This window comes from Papio anubis, chromosome 10 (assembly GCF_008728515.1).
Source record: "Papio anubis isolate 15944 chromosome 10, Panubis1.0, whole genome shotgun sequence".
Taxonomy (NCBI): domain Eukaryota; kingdom Metazoa; phylum Chordata; class Mammalia; order Primates; family Cercopithecidae; genus Papio; species Papio anubis.
This window is the reverse complement of record NC_044985.1, coordinates 47,968,903-47,987,284: the sequence shown is the minus strand read 5'-3', so window position 1 is coordinate 47,987,284 and position 18,382 is coordinate 47,968,903. Positions and strand designations below refer to the sequence as shown.

Below are 18,382 nucleotides of genomic sequence, written 5' to 3'. Positions count from 1 at the left end.
TGTGTGTTTGATAGAGAGAGACAGAGAGAGAGAGAGAGAGAGAGAGAGAGAGAGAGAGAGAGACAGGGAACAAAGCTAATTTCTTTCTATACCTATACCTATCTAAGAAAATGCCAGCAGGAAAGTTTGACAACATCATCTGTGGGAAATAGCAAAAAGAGCATTGTAGGTACTATCAATGTCTTGTGGGGATTAGTGGTGGGTGGCAAAAATCAATTATGTTCTTCACAAATAAATCCCGGAGGAAGGAAGACAATGTGTCAGTGGCTTTAAATAGGAATCACCCATAGAGTTAGTAGAACCCAGGCATGACCTGGTTATGGAACACAATCGAAAGCGAAAAATAAAAGGTTGGGCACATGAGTATCAATCCTTGCACAAGTGAAACAAAATTGTCCCAGAACTAAGCTTGTTTTTAAGCCGTTCTTTATTTTTTTTCCATTGCCCATATGAATTGCCATAAGTCAGTTTTAAGGCAGACTTGCATCCCAAAGTACTTGCAAAACTGGCTTACGGGATGTCAAGATTTACCGTCAACAGGATAATGGCTGTAATTTTAGTAGAAAGGATCTTATGCTCTTTTTTTTAGACTTGCTTTTATGATATAACTCTCAGTTCCAAATCTCACTCTTTCCTATGAAGGAATTCAAATGAAAATTCAAATAGAAGAGAGAGATTTGGATAACAACCATAGAAAGTTAAGTAGAACGGAAAAAAAATCCAAGTTTGATGTTATGTGTATAAGGGTGTGCTGATGGCCTGTGAGAAAATTAGTGGTTAAAATTCTGTTTGATGAAATCACTGCTTGTATGCTTTAGTTGAGTAGTTGCTATCATTTCATGAATATCTATATGTATACATTCATCTCTTAATCTATTGATATAACTATAAATATAGGTAGATAGTTAGTTCCCTGATATTTAGAAATACAAGGTTAGTATATTATGCCAATGTTGAAGATAGGACAATGAAACAAGGAGTATGTTACAGACTTGATGTGGGAAAAAAAAAAAAGAGGAGGGATAGACAGAAAGAGAGACTATAGCCAGTTGAAACATGTTGGATGTTGGAACAGAACCTGACAGAGGAGAGGAAGAGTGGATGGATCCTATATATTTCAGAGGTAGAAATGCCTTTGGAAGACTTGTACTCACATATAAGTATGTGTTACACAAATATTTTTCCCTTGACTTGAAAGATTTTTCTCTTATTCCCTTGCCTCATAATCTCTGTTGCTTTCTTTCCTGGGCATTATAGGTTCTAGGATTTTTTTTTTGTAACATCAGAATGGTAGAAATATCCAAATGACATTCTTTGGTGGCAGCAGTGCTGTAATTATTGCTTTTATGACATCTTTGGCTTATAATTTGCCTTGCTTACTAAAATGTTAAGTTTTCTTCTATATGCTGCAATATTTATGTGAAAGGTATTTGTCTCTAAATTAAAAAACCCTTACTGATTGTATCTGTTCATTTTCTGTCTGGGATGGACAAAGTTTCAATTGTATTTGACAACTTAAGAGCAGTTAAATCAGCAGCTATATATTTCACTTTGGATTATAATTGAAATAAAACAAACAAAAATATACGAAATGCTAAATTTGATTAGCTTTGATATATTTATGCAATCATGAGATTATTATCAATATCAAGATAATAAACATTTCTATTATCCCTGAAGTCTCCTTCTGTCCTTTTCTGATTCATCCCTCCCACCACCCCCAACCAAAGCAACAGTTAACCTGTCATCTGTTACAATTGAGTTTACATTTTCTAGAACTTTATTATATTAACGCACATAGTATTTTTGGCCCAACATTTTCCTTTACATTAATAATTTTGAGAATCATCCACATTGCTGCATATAATGTTAGTTACTTTATGTTATCACCTAGGAAGTGTTTTATTTAACAAATATGCTCCAATTTGTTTGTTCATTCATCTATTGATAAGCATATAAGTTGTTTCAAATATGGGACTATTGCAAATAAAGTTCTAATAAGCATTTATGTAAAAGTCTTTGTATAGACATATGTTTTCAGTGATGTATGGTCAGTGCTGAGTGAGAAGCTATATGACAGTGATATGGTAGGTAAAACATTAACTTTGTTAAGAAACTGCCAAGCTGTTTCCCAAAGTGATTACACCATTTTACATTCCCGTCAGCACAGCATGCGAGTTCTAGTAGCTCCAAATCTTCACCAACACTTGGTATGGTAAGATTTTTATTTTGATCCATTCTTACAGTTATGTAATAAAATTTAATTTTCATTTATTTGGTGAATAACATTGAATGTATTTTCATGTACTTATCAGGCATTCATATATATTCTTTTGCATTAATTTTTATTGGATTTTTTGTTTTCTTATTATTGGATTGTAAGAATTCTTCATATATTCTAGATACAAGGCTTTTGTCTAAAATATGTGTTTTGAATGTTTTCTCACAATTTGTGGTTTGCCCTTTCATTTTTACAATGATATCTAGAAATACATCTAATTGAGGAGGTGAAAGATCTCTACAAAAAGAACTACAGAACACTGCTAAAAGAAATCATAGATGATTACACAAAGAAATGGATAAACATTTCATGTTCATGGACTGCAAGAATCAGTGTCTCTAAAATGGCCAAAGCAATCTATAGATTCAACACTATTCCTATCAAACTACCAATATAATTTTTCATAGAATTGGAAAAAATTATTCTAAATATCATATACAACCAAAAAAGAACAAAAATAGTCAAATAAATCCTAAGCAAAACAACAAATAAGAAAAGTCAAAGGCATTCCATTAGCCAAATGAAACTACACTGTAAGGCTACAGGAACCCAAACAGCATGATACCGGTATAAAAACAGACACATAGACCAAGGGAACAGAATAGAAAACCCAGAAATAAAGCCACACACCTATAGCTATCTAATCCTCAACAAGTTGGCCAAGATAAGCAATAGAGAAAGGGCACCCTGTTAAATAAATGGTGCTGGAGTAGCTGGCTAGCTATATGCAGAAGAATGAAACTGGATCCCCATCTTTCACCATATACAATAATTAACACAAGATGAGTTAAAGATTTAAATTATAGAGTAAAATTCTGAAAGCTATAAGAATCCTAGCAGAAAACCTAGGAAACACCATGCTGGACATTGGCCTTGGGAAAGAATTTATGACTAAGCCCTCATAAGTAATTGCAACAAAAATAAAAATTGACAAGTGGGACCTAATTAAATAAAAAAGCTTCTGCACAGCAAAAGAAACTATCAACATAGTAAACATACAACTTCCAGAATTGGAAAAATATTTTCAAAATATGCATCTGGCAAAAGGTCTAATGTCTAGAATCTATAAGGAACTTAAACAACTGAACAAGAAAAAACAAATAATCCCATTAAAAAATGAGGAAGAAACATGAGCAGACACTGCTAAAAAGAAGACATGCAAGCAGCCAACAAACATATGAAAAAAATACTCATCATCTCCAATCATCAGAGAAATGCAAATCAAAACCACAGTGATATACCATCTCACGCCAGTCAGGATGGCTACTATTAAAAAGTCAAAAAACAATAGATGTTGGCGAGGATGCAGAGAAAAGGGAATGCTTATACGCTGTTGGGGGAAATTTAAATAAGTTGAGCCACTATGGAAAACAATTTGGAGATTTCTCAAATAACTTAAAACAGAACTATTATTCAACCCAGCAATCCCATTTTGGGTACATATCTAAAAGAACACAAATAGCTCTACCAAAAAGACACATGCAACCCCATGCTCATCGTAGCATAATCCACAATAGCAAAGACATGGAATCAACCTAGATGCCCATCAATGGCAGGCTGAATAAACAAAATGTGGTTCATATACACCATGAAATATTACCCAACCATAAAAAAAGAATGAAATCACATCCTATGTAGCAACATGGATGCAACTGGAAGCCATTGTCCTAAGCAAATTAAGTCAAGAACAGAAAACAAAATACCACATGTTCTCACTTGTAAGTGGGAGCTAAACATCAGGTACTCATGAACATAAAGATGGCAAAAACAGACACTGAAGACTATGAGAGGGGGAAAGAAGGGATGGGGGACAAGGGTTGAAAAACTAACCATTGGGTACTATACTCAGTACCTGGGTGATAAGATCATTCATACTCCAAACCTCAATATCACAGATATATCCAGATAATGAACCTGCACATGTACCCTATGAATTTAAAATAAAAGTTGATAAAGAAAAGAATGATATATTTCAAAGGGCAAAACTTGTTGTATTGATGGGGCAGTTACTAATTTTCTCTTTTTAACCCAAATGTGATACATATATGCCTATGTTCTATTTAAGAGAACTGTAACTTTGCCAACATCACAAGTATTTTCTCTTTTGCTTTATCATATTTAATTATTATTTTAGTCTGTTCTCATGCTGCTGATGAAGACACATACCTGAGACTGGGTGATTTCTACAGAAAAAGAGGTTTAGCGGATTTATAGTTCCACATGGTTGAGTAGACCTCACCATGATGGTGGAAGGCAAGGAGAAGCAAGTTATGTCTTATATGGCTGTCAACAGGCAAAAGAGAGAGCTTGTGCAGGGAGACTCCCATTTTTAAAACCAGCAGATCTCATGAGACTTATTCACTATCATGAGAAGAGCACGGGAAAGGCCTGCCCCCATGATTCAATGACCAGGTTCCTGCCATGACATGTGGGAATTGTGGGCATTACATCAAGATGAGATTTGGGTGGGAACACAGCCAAACCATATTATTCCATCCCCGGTCCCTCATAAATCTCATGTCCTCACATTTCAAAATCAATCATGCCTTCCTAACAGTCTCCCAAAGTCTTAACTCATTTCAGCATTAACTCAAAAGTCCACAGTCCAAAGTCTCATCTGAGGGAAGGCAAGTCCCTTTGGCTTATGAGCCTGTAAAATCAAAACCAAGTTAGCTACTTACTAGATACAGTGGGAGTACAGGCATTGGGTAAATACAGCCATTCCAAATGGGAGAAATTGGCCATAACAAAGTGTCTACAGGCCCCATGCAAGTCCAAAATCCATCAAGGCAGTCAAATCTTAAAACTCCAAAATGATATCCTTTGATTCTATGTCTCACATCCAGGCCATGCTGATGTAAGAGGTGGGTTTCCATGGTCTTGGACAGCCTCATCCCTGTGGCTTTGCAGGTTATAGCCTCCCTCTCAGCTGCTTTCGTGAGTTGGCATTGAGTGTCTGCAGATTTTCCAACTGCACGGTGCAATCTATCATTCTGGGTGGATCTATTCTGGGGTCTGGAGAACAGTGGCCCTTTTCTCACAGATCCACTAGGTGGTGCCCCAGTAGGGATTCTGTGTGGGACCTCCAACCCCACTTTTCCCTTCCGCACCACCCTAGCAGAGGTTCTCCATGGGAGTCCTGCCACTGAAGCAAACTTCTTCTTGGGTATCCAGACATTTCCAAACATCCTTGGAAATCTAGAGAAAGAGAGACAGAGAGAGAGAGAGAGAGAGAGAGATGGAAATCTAGAGAGAGAGAGAGAGAGAGAAAGGAAGGAAGGAAAGAAGGAAGGAAGGAAGGAAGAAAGGAAGGAAGGAAGGAAAGGAAAGAAAGAAGGAAGGAAGGAAGGGAAAGGAAGGAAGGAAGGAAAGAAGGAAGGGGAAGGAAGGAAGAAAAAGAAAGAGAAAGGAAAGGAAGTGAAGGGACAAAAGAAAAGAAAAGGAAAATTATAGAATAACCCTCATAAGCCAAAAAAGTTGGAACTAAAAGTTTCAGAACAGTTAGCAAATTAAATCCAATGGTATAGAAAAATTGATAATTCATCATGACAAAATATCTTCTATCCCTGGAATAGAAGCCTACCCAAGAAGAAATAAATACCATAAATAGCACCATATCTATTGGAGATATCAAATTTGTGGCTAAATGCACTCTTACAAAGAAAATTGGAGGCCCAGATGGATTGCCCTCACCAGGAACTGAATCTGCTGGCACTTTGACTTTGGACTTCCCAAGACTCTGGAATTGTGAGAAGTAGTGTGCATAAAGACAATAGCATCTCTGTCTTACTCCTGAACCGTTGAATCTATCCATTTTCTAGTTTCTTCACTGGCGTAGGTTTTGGTATATCCCATTTTGCTAGACAGTCTCTAAGTTGACCCCTAGTAATCCCTACCTTCTGGTATTTAGGCCATTGTGTATTCCTCTTGAGTGGGGAGTGAGCCGATTTATTCACTTATAAATAGAGTATGCAGAAATGATGGGACGTCCACCTCTGAGTTTAGGTTTTAAAAAGATTGTTGCTTCAGTCTTTTTTAGCAAATGAGTACACTCTTTCATTTGCTCTGGGGGAAGTCAGCTACCATGTCACGAGGCAGCCCTGTGGACAGGTACTCATGAGTGAGCTTTGAAGTAGATCTGTGGTCAGTCAAGAGTTAGGTGAATAAACTTGGAAGCAGTTTCTCTTAGGTGTTTCAACATCAGTGTGAGTGCATTTGGAAATGGAACCTCCTATGGTGGAAGTTTGAGATGCCTACAAGCCTGGCCAATATCTTAATTGCAGCCTTGTGAAAGACTGATGCAGAACCACCCAGTTAATCTGCATTCACATTTCTGATTCAAGGAAACTATGAGATAGTTAATGTTAGTTGTTTTAAACTGCCAAGTCTTGGGGTAACTATGTTATGCAATAATAATAACTAACACATACATTTACCTACTCTTTTAAAAAAAATCCTGCTCTTCCCAGCTTGCTAAAGGTTTCTAAATTCGCCATTTCAGAAAAATCGTATTTTAAAAACTAATGTGGCAAAATTTACTGAAATATTTGGATATTAAGACACCCTTGCATTTCTCTGCATGATCATGACATATTCTAGTTAACTAATATTTTCTTTAGAAGTTTTACTTGCCTGTTTATACGCGAAAGCACTCATGATTTTGCTCACTTGCATTGTTTTAACATTACAGTATCCCATAAATACGTTGGTTAATTTTCGGTCCCTTTTCATTTTCTTAAAAAAGAAAAAAGTTTATGAGACAAATGAAGTATTCATCGAAGGTTTGGTTGAATTGACATGTAAAGCCATGTAGACCTAGATTTTTGAAGAAAGGGAGATTTTGACTAAAATTAAAATTTTTATAATATTTAGTAGTGATTTATTTTATCTTTTGTCAACTTTGGCATTTTGTGTTTTCCTAGGAATAGATGCATTTCACATGGGCTTTCAAATTTTGTAAGATAGTTGTTCTAATACTTTATTAAAACCTTTTTTGTGTCTTATTTACCCCTTCTGTTCTGCGTTGTGTTTTTTTATCTTTCCTCTTTTTTTTTGATCAAGCCTTCCAATTTCTTTCTTACTAATATTTTCAAAAAATGGTTCTGTTTTTGTTCATTTTTCTATTTTTATTGTCAGTTATAAATATTTTTCCTTTATCTCTCTCTCTGTCTTTTTTTTTTTTTTTGAGACGGAGTCTTGCTCTGTTGCCCAGGCAAGTGTGCAGTGGTGCGATCTTGGCTCACTACAACCTCCACATCCCAGTTTCAAGCGATTCTTCTGGGCCAGCCTCCTGAGTAGCTGGAATTACAAACACCCACCACCACAACTGGCTAATTTTTGTATTTTCCCTAGAGATAGGGTTTCACCATGTTGGCCAGGCTGGTCTCAAACTACTGACCTCCGCCAGCCTTGGTGTCCCAAAGTTCTGGGATTACAGGCATGAGCCACAGTGCCTGGCCCCTTATCTTTATTATTTCTTTTATTTGTTTCTTTAGGCATTGCTATTTATAATCTCTTTCATCAAACATTTAGTTTGTTTATATTTAATTATCCTTATTTCCTGATATATGGATTTAAACTATAAATTCCCTAAGTACTACTTCGGTTCTGTCCCACATATTTTGATATGCACTGCTTCTATTGTCACTATGTTGTAAAATATTTCTTTACTACTCCAATCAGTTCTTTTGAACCCAAGGATTAATAGTATATAATTAATTTCTAAATATATAAGAAATTAGAATTATCTTTCTGTATTAATTTAAAAGTTTATTGCACTGTAGACAGTGAACAAGTGCATCACATTTACCTTTGAGATTTGCTGCTGCTGCCTTCATGACTAGATATATGATCTATTTTTTGTTAATGTTCTGTAATGCTCAAAATCAATATGTATTCTTTGTGTGTGTAGAGTTACATATGTAATCTATTAACTCAAGCATATTGTTATTTTCTGATCTTTGATTTTTTGCATATAGTTTTGTCTAGTTGCTTTTATTGTTTCTGTGCGGAGTATGTTCAAATATCAAAGTACAGTAGTTTATTTTGTAGTTCTTTTAGTTGCTTGATATAACGCTATACAGTTACCTTTTTTTTCTTTTATATTTATTTATTTATTTATTTATTTATTTATTTATTTATTTTTGAGACACAGTCTCTCTTTTGCCAAGCTGGAGTGCAGTGCCGTGATCTTGGCTCACTGCAATCTCTGCCTCCCAGGTTCAAGCAATTCTCCTGCCTCAGCTTCCTGAGTAGCTGGGACTACAGGTGCGCGCCACTGTACCCAGTTAATTTTTGTATTTTTAGTATAGACGGGGTTTCACTGTGTTGACCAGGATGGTCTCCATCTCCTGACCTCATGATCCACCTGCCTCAGCCTCCCAAAGTGCTGGAATTACAGCCCTGAGTCACCACGCCCGGCCTACCATTAACTATATATATGTTATAATGTTTGTAATGGTATGTATTATTTTTGTTGTTCTTTTTTTCAGATATAGCATCATTATCCTTTTCTTATATTGTTTTGCTCTAACTTTTGTTTTATCAGATATATTTTTCGGTTGTTATTTGTCCAGTACATTTTTTCCATCTTTATTATATTTCAACTTTTTGGTTAAGTATGGGTATGGATTTAGAGTGTTTAAAAACTTTATTGAGGCTTTTTATATTGCTGAAACCTTTTAAACGAGCTCATATCTCTTATAAAGGTTATATAAACATTATTCTGATAAAAAATACATCCACTCAGCTCAGATATAAGTAAAAATAGTCCATTTAGAAATGAAAAGACCATAATATTGCAGAGCTAGGTGATTGTCTAGGTTTGTAGTTTTATACAGTAAATTATTTAAAGAATGTATCAAATTTCACTTGATTTCACAATGTGGAGGCTGAACTTGAATCTGATGTATTTCCCAGGTTTGTGAAAAGATATGCAGATGTGAGTGAGAACTTGGAGCTCCTTGAGCCACCTGCTTAGTCATGCTAGTGCAACTGTTGAAAATAAGGGCGCTATTAAAAATTCCCCAGTGAGCCATACCACGGAGTACTACCAGCTGGTAGTTTTCCTGGCATATAACTATGGTTCCGTGCCAGCTGCATTGAGGCAGGGCATGAAAAGCAAGATTAAATCCTAGAAACCAGTAATTACGTTCATGTGCTATGCTAGGTGACTGAGCTCTTTAAATGTAAAGGTTACAACTTGGAAGAAGATAGAAAAGAACCCGGAATAGAGTGTAAAAGCAAATATTTGGTAGATTCTTTTTTCTTCTCATGATTGGTTTTAATTGGATTTTTAACAAGTGTATATTAAAGGGAGCAAATTATTCCTATTTCAGGCTGCCAGTGTAAGCTAGTATAGATATGTTTTCTGTGAATTATGATAGTTATATTTCCATTTTCCTTTGTTTAAGCACTGTTTAGATGTATTTTGATGTTTTTAGAGTATGATGTGTTATTTTGAAAATATATATTTGAATGCAGCTTCTCCCTTGTGAATCAATAGTAATAAGTTAAATCAGAAAACACTGTTTCTCTTTATAGCTTGGCCATTCTGGGGCAAGTTACAGGCACTTATTTTGATGTTTTACTTTCAAGTTGTCTAAGCAAATTGGAAATAGTGCATTGAAGGCACTTTCACATGTGATATCTGTTAAATGTCATTTACAATTTATGTATTCTTACACAGAATTTTCCTTTCTATCTTTGAAGACTGATAAATAAAATCTCTCCCCTGCTACTCATTTTTTTCTGTTTGGCAAAGGGAATATTGAAATATATCTTTTAATACTGTAGATAAACAAGGCTATTATTGTATTATTTTATTCATCAATTTCCATTGTATGTCTACATTTTCTAGCTGCCTCCTTCTTTACAATTACATTTAGTTTGGCAGTGAGATGTGTTTATTTTTAATCCAAGTAATTTCTCCTAAAAATAAAATGCCTCTTAACCCCCACCCCTGAAGGTAAGTGGTAAATTGTACAATCATACTTTTTCATCTATGTATGAGGTATTTACATTAAATATGCATGCCATATATAATATATGCATAGCTGAAAGCAAAAACTGCCACAGTGTTAGAGAGGAATCATTTAAAGACTTTATTCCATAAAACATCTAAAACACTATAAAGAATTAACTAATCCTGATGCAAAGCAACACAAATATGCAGTTGGCACAGCTTATTTTTGGAAGACAGGGTTTATATATATATGTATGTATTTAGATATGTGAGTGTATATATTATTTTTTCTCAGTAGATCCATATGTCTCATAATAAGCACACACTGCATGAGAGGAAAAGGAGACTAAATACATGCATACATGTAATTTTTATGCTACTGCAGTTGAATGTATTGGCTTCGTCACTTTAATTTTCTTACACCCTTGCTAATTCGTTCAATACCTTTACTCAGTATGGGTCAGTCTAAATATGGTAAGATAGGGGATAAAAAGATTTTTTTTAAATGGAAGAATTGCTCTGATCTGAGGTTCAGCTAATAAACCAGGATAAATCAGAGGCAGGGAGAGGATTGAAGATGTGAGTACATTTAATAAGAATGACCTCTCATATTTGTAAAGCTCTTAACAGATTTCACCCTCATCAGTAACCACTGATATTGTAGATCTCAGAGAGAGTATTTTCAGTGGTGGAACCCTGGTTAATAGGAATTAAGAGATGAGTGAATGGGTAAAAAATCAAGGCAGGGAAAAGACTCTTTTTCTGAGACATTTGCTATTAAAGGAACAATATAAAGAAAGATGACTGGAAGACCAAAAAAGGCACTTTGTTACATTATATTTTGATTCACTAGAATATATTTCTGGGTAGAGGAGAAATGCATAAATGAGAAATCAAAGCATAAATATCGAGCTAGAGGAGAAAAGGATCGTGTTCTCTAATAGAGAGAGGGTAAAATGGGAAAAAGAATAAAGAATATGGAGAAACATTTTTAGTTTGGAATAAAAACACCAAGGATGTCAATTTTGTGAGATTCTGTAATTGTAGTGGCAGTGTTTCTCCAGAGAAAGAGAAGATTGAAAAAAATTTAGAACCTGCTAGAGCAGTTTCTAATTGATGTTGTAGGAAACAGCATAGAAATTAAATAAGGGTTGCTGAAAAGTGCAGTTAAGTACTCAACTGATACTGAAGTAAGTGGACACCGTTTAGTGAATTTCACAGCAATGCCTGGCAAAGAGGGAGCAGGAGCTCAGATGGTGTGTGGTATCACTTACTTAGGGTTGAAGAAAATGTGAAACCCAGAGAATGTAAAAATTGTTATGTTAAAACAAACTATTAGAATTTATATTTCATTTTGATTTTTAATCTCTGACAGGCAAGAATAAAAGTTTACAAGACTTAACCTCTGCAACCTGGCCACCCAGAGAAGGCATTGGCGCCCTACAAAGTTCTGTGGAAATCAGCTATCATCCAATGCTTTAGGCAACCAATTCTGGTCAGTGACAAGGCTGGGACCCCAGCCCCACATTGTGCCAGGGAAGCAGTTGGTGCTTTATCAGCTGTGAAGGTTGATAGTGTGCTTTCTATATAATGAAGTTTCCGTTACAAAGCTTGGATTCCAACTTCAGCACCCCACCATTGAAGGTATTGCTGTATCCTTATCTGTGAGGGCTAATAAACTGTGGTTACGATGTCACACAACTTCAAGTGCATGACTGTTCTTCCATCCGATGACTGTGTCAGGAAAGAGGCTGGTTCTGCAAGGATAAGGTTGGAGTCAATATCTGGCCTGACATATTATTATTGTAACCTGTCTCTTCATCATGCCAGTGGAGGGTGGTTCTTCCCTGATCTTGCAGTCTAAAGGTCCCACAAAAGCCCAGGGCTTCTGTGATCCTCCCCAGAAGCCTGAGGTCTGGTCCTGAAAGATTTCTGTATTTTACCACAGCCTATGAATGGGGCAAAGAGGCCTGAGCACCTGCTATGGATCCTACCTCCTTGAGTTTGCCCAGTGAATGCTGTTCTATCATTCTGGTATATGTGTGTGTGTTGCTTGGCCATTTTCCAATAATCTAAAAAGTCTAAAGACATCATCTCTAGCATGATGAATGGATCTTGGTGATTGGCTAACCAGAGATAGGGAGATAAATGAGGGCCGTGGGGGAATTGATTAGTTTTTACAATAAACAGGTGTCAATGTACTAGGGAAAACAGGAAATCAGTAGGTATAAAGTGGTGGGAGAAGCTTAAGGACAGGAGCCTGTAGTCAGAGAGAATAATTTCATGATTTGAACTCATACATGTAAACATTAGTGTATTATATCCAGGTTTAAACTGAAGAGCTGGGAGAAGTAATGAGAAGGCAGTGTATTGCAAATGTGTTTTAAAAATTGTGTAAAACTTACTATGTTAAAATTCTAAGAAGAATTTCTTGTCCACAAAGTTATTTATGGTATATATTTCTGGCAGATATTTCTTCTTGGTACTTTTTGTTTACTATTTCCGGATTCTATTTTTGATAGTATTCTAGTAAACGGGAAAATAGATGAGTTGATGAAGCAAACCTACCACATAGTCTTCTAGAATTGAGGAAATTACAGCTCATCCACTGGACATTCAAAAAATATTGGTTATTACATTGTTGAGTTTAATTTCTTTATTGAATTACCTAGAAAAGATGTTCAGGGAAGTTCATCAAGACTTCATAACTTATGTTTGGGGCATAGACATTAGATACAATGGCACTATTAGTAGAAAACTATCTTGAATTAAGTTCTTTAGTGGTATTGGTTTTAATTTTGCTGGCAAAGTTGAGGCAAAATAAATAATGTCATAAATATATGAAACTTGTTATTAAATAAGATTAAATATTGATATAGTAGACAGAATATTAATAAAACTATTGTTGGCATAATCATTAGTGATATAAATGGTCATAAAAGGCTCAATGAAAATCATTTTAAAAAATAAAAACATGTTAAGTACCTGAAGAGAAGATAATTATGTTTAGGATTTCTATGGTTTGCTCATTGTAAATAAAAGTTAAATCATATTGAGTATTTTCTCAGTTCAGGACATAATGTTTGAAATTAGGTGCATCTTGAAATTGATGGTACTTTCATTTTAATAACATCCTTATTTACTTACACTATAATTCTAAATTTTTAGGATGCCCAGTTGGTTGTAGTGAAACTACCCTGTAAAATGTAATATTTTATATTTTACTTGTCACTTCAGTCTTAGAGTGATGTTGAATTGTCTGTAGAAATTAGCAAATGGAGATGATAGGATTATGTCCATCACAAATTTAAGGTAATAACACACTTTAACATTTACTCTCACTCTAAGACTTCAAACAGCAAGTGGATATAGTCAAGTTGAAGATTTTTCTCTGAAATTGTTTAAGTAGCAAGAAAACTGGCCGTCTAAATCACAAAATCAGCAAAACAAAAAGGTAAATGTGAATCTTTACTTCTCTCCCTATATATGAATATCCCATGTGGATTTTCTGGGTTGTCTGGATTGCAGGTTGTTGTGTTGACAGAATTTAAAAGTTTCCTTCTAGATTGACTTAAATCAGAACAAAATATCAGGTTCAGCCAGTGTGAGTTATAGTTTGTAACATTAGGCAAACATCAGAGAATTTAGCTATGCTTTGGATTTGTTCACTTCTTATAGGTGTCTAAATTGTGATAACTTATAGTTAATAATTGTCAAAAAGTTTGAAATTGCAATATTTTTACTCTTGGTGAGAAGGAGGGAAATATGAAGGATTTTTCATGTCTCTCAGATATATTGGCCTATTCTCCAAATGACAGGTTCCTGACTGATCAACTGTACCACCTGCTACTAAAGCTCAGTAATATTAGTCTCTGCAATGGTTTCATTCTCATCTCACACCTCAGAGATCTTGTGCTCAACCCCAGGCATCCCTTGTGTGTTTAAATCAGCTTAACGGCTCATACAGTGTGCTGATTTCCTTGTAGGCCTCTGTTTTCTCAAAAAGTGATCACCTTTTGCCAATGCCCTCAGGATTAAACAGGGCAGTCTGGTTTTCCTTTTCTGCATTGGCTATACCTTTGTAGTCAATAAAAGACTAACTAGAAAAGAATCAGCTGATGAGAGAATCAATCTTCTGGAAGCCTCCCCACAGTTTTCTCATCATTTTTGTGCCGTCTGTCATCTCAGATTGTAAAATGGAAACCAAAACTCAGTATGTGGGAAGACTTTTACTGCTCCTTGTTAACAAAAACAGTAAGACCAGGGGTTTTGATCTTATGAGTGTATAGGTAAACAGTAAGCTGTAAGTGCACACTCTTGAAGTGGCTTTTCTCTGTTTCTAATGGAGGTTTGCAAAGAATTATCAAAGTGGTATCAAAAAGGTCTCCTAACATACTGTAGTGTGGATATCCATTCTGAGGAGGTCAGGTTAAATCTGAAGGTCTTATAGATGATGATACTGGGGTACCTTGCGGTACAGCAAGCAATACAATATGCTTCTTAATAATAGTCATAAAAATAGACAAATGTAAAACAGGATTTTTTTCCTGCATATTTATATCAGATTATATTGCATTAATTTATTTCTGTAGCAATATATTTTAAATCAAGTGACATTTTGTCTCATTTAACTTTTATTTAAACAACTTTATCTCACATAATTTGCTTTATTATAGACTATTCAAAAATATCTGTGAAATACATTCAGATTACTTTGGCAGATAAAGGTTATTTCTTCATACACCCACTGTATATATTTCCTCTGGCATCAGAGAATCTGAAAATAATTTTTGTCCTCCCTTTGCTTTATGATTTTAGATTGTTTGTAACTTGAAAGCACAATGAGAAAAGTGAATTTGAACTTGCTAACTGATCCTATTAAAATACAAAATAGGGTTTGAAATTTGCTTTTTTTTTTCCTGTTCATTTCAGGCTTTCAGTCAGTTATAATGCTATCAGAACTGTTTAGTTTCTCCCTCTGGTAATATATCACACACCTTTAATAAAAATAAAAGTACATTTTTAGTATCTTGAAAGGTGCAATATCTATTGTAAATTCTTCTGAGATGCATCATATTATTCAATTATAAAGAAGCACAATGATTTCATTACCTCTTTTCAGTGTCATTGAAATAGCCCAATGATTGAATTGTTACTGCTTACTGGAGCTGGGAGTACAGTTTGGTAAGAACAAGATTGGCATTTTTCTATTGCTTATTAGCTTACTTGTTACTAGAAATTTGACTATGTCAAAGATTGAAGATATTTAAAAATTTTTGGATCTGTATATGGATTTGTAGGGAAATAACAATATTCCTTGAAGGGAAAATACATTTATTCCATTTTTCTAAGTATCTGGAATTTATTTCAATTTGATTCATGTATGAAGTTTGGTGCTAAAAGAAAAACTGGGTTATTAGTTCATCATTTTATTGCTTTTATCATTAATATTGGTTGACTATTCATAACGTTCTTACCATTACTGTTGACTGGTTTCTCATAAAATGTATAATCTTTTTCTGGAAAATATGTAATTTTGTAGTATTTTTGATAATGCAAAATATCTAAACTTAATCAAATAATCTGAAACAGATTAGTCACAATATACTTATACTTTCTATATTTTCAAGCTAGTTCTGTCAATATTTGATATTGCCTCTTTTTCTCATTGTAAATTGTCCTTGGTAGTTTGAGTTTAATCTTTATTTTATTTAGTTTTATTTTCCCCAGTCACTTACTACAGCTAAGATTTCCTGAGAAAATAAGGCAGACCCCTTTTTCTTTCTGATAGCCCATACCTTAACATTATTTTTAGTGTTGCTTTTTCACAAAGAATCTAAATGCTAAGATGGCAGGATCCTCACCTGTCATATCTTAATGGTATCCCCTATGTCTGACACATAGAAAGTGCTTAATTAATAGCTATTGATTCAATAAAAGATGGAACTGATAGAGGATGCTTATATCTGAGAACCCTAGAAATTCTTAGGTATCTTAATACCTAGGCTGTAAAAGTTGTTATAGCATGTGCTACTATTACGTGCAAAATAGTATTACTGTTTTCAAGGTGTTTACCAAAATTAGTTTTTGCATTAAGAGTAGTGAATTGGGATGGAGAAATATTACAAAGATTCTCTTCTTTATGTTATATATCTTGTCTCTACTCAAGGAAAGACACTTCTATAAAAGACGAAGTTGGTTGTACTTCCCATGAAACCATTACTTGAAGACACACGTTTGCATAATAGCAATGAGACAAAAAGTGAGTAATTCAGTCAATGATATTATATTCAAGTTTTTATGTCCAATATATTTTAGCTGATTTTTAATAAGTGTTTGTTTTAATGTCGTATACACAAACTGATGGTGATGCTATCCAAATAAATGTTATATCATGTGCCACATAATGACATTTCTGTCAGTCATGAGCTGCATGTACAACGGTGGTCCCATAAGATTTTAATATTATATTTTTATAGTACCTTATCTGCATTTAGATACACAAATACTTGCCATTGTGTCACAATTGACTGCAGTATTCAGTACAGTAACATGCTGTACAGGTTTGTAGCCTAGGAGCAACAGGCTATACCACATAACCGAGGTGTGTAGTGGGCTATACCATCTAGGTTTCTGTAGGTACATTCTATGATGTTTGCACAAGTAAATTGCCTAATGATGCCTTTCTCAGAACATATCCCAGTGACATATGACTGTACTTAACTGAACTCTAGTTAGAACATGAGTTGGCATACTCTCATTGGCATCTCGCAAATGTTAGGTTGCTCACAGTATTGCTGTCAGTGTAGGTGGAATAGGGCATAGAATTAAGCATTCTAGACAAGGGGAAAATAGCAAGCCTACTGTAAAATTACATATATGTACAGGGACTATATACATGCCATGCAAAAGTGTCCTTTTTAATCTTATAACTAAGTAAGATATATCTTACTTAAGTAAATGAATAAATAACAACATCAGTGAAAAATTTGCAGGCTTAATAATTTTGGTGCCAATTTCAGAAAAATTACTATAATGTTCCACATCATTCGCCTGTTTGACAGTGACCTGTGCTTTTCTTTTCCAATTACATATAGTTTTCATATCTAATGCCCTTGTCTTCAAATTTTTCATCTTCTGGTAAGTGAAAATACATTGTACTATTTAAAGTACTGTGTCCATCTAATATAACCAAGCCTTCAAACCTACATAGAATCCTTGATAGGAATTTAGTATTCAAAATTCTATTACTTCCTTTTACTGTTGCTATGGTCAACTCATGAGACATTAGCAGTTTGCCTGGAATAAGACAAAGTACAAGTTATAAATTAATAAAGAAAGCATATGTAGTAATAGAGGCATTGGTGATATCTGATCATGAGTAACTCCTAATTATGTTATTGATATAGTAATAATTTATATAATTAATTACAATAATTTATTGCTGTATTAATGAGATAGTAAAATAAAATATTTATTCACCTTTCACCCTGTTTCAAAATAAGAATTTAAAGCAATATGTGAAGAGCCATACAACAAAATATAGAAGAACTTTTAAAAGTTGAATGAATTGAGGCAAAGAAAAAAATAAGATATAGAAAAAAATCATTAAATCTGTAGGGAAATTTGGTACACAAAATGCAAGATAAATTTGCTACCCTAGTAGAGATGCGTCACACATTGGCTTTAAGCTTCCAAGTAGCATATATATGCTCTATATATGCTATATATGTATGCTATATATATGCTATATAGCATACATATATAGCATATATAATATATATAGCATATATAATGTCTGTTTATATATATAAATGTTATTTATATATGCTATATATATAAAAATTACAAGTTACATAATTCATAATATCCGTCAAATAAAAATAATCTAGTTGCCTTGGCAACACAGAAATACTGATAACAAAGATAAAGTGGGTCTCCACTGAGCAGGCACTGTCTAACTTAGGGAATACTGTCTACAGGGAGTAGAGTAACCAGTTTCATATGGCTGCTTCTTATGATATTCCTCAGTAGAGGTTGATGACATCTTAGAAAAGTATAGTTTATAGAAAGCTATTTTACAATTATGTAAATATGTTTATGTTAGCCAATACCCTTACAGAGAGTGGAATTATGCA

General features: G+C 34.4%; 1 long non-coding RNA gene across 1 annotated transcript; it reads left to right on the top strand.

Moving 5' to 3' along the window:
* The first annotated feature begins 8,718 nt into the window (after positions 1-8,718).
* LOC103876287 lies at positions 8,719-17,967 on the top strand. Its single transcript, XR_004176536.1, has 4 exons — positions 8,719-11,888; positions 13,593-13,698; positions 15,367-15,428; positions 16,414-17,967. It is a non-coding gene; the product is annotated as an uncharacterized LOC103876287 (long non-coding RNA).
* Positions 17,968-18,382: the final 415 nt, after the last annotated feature.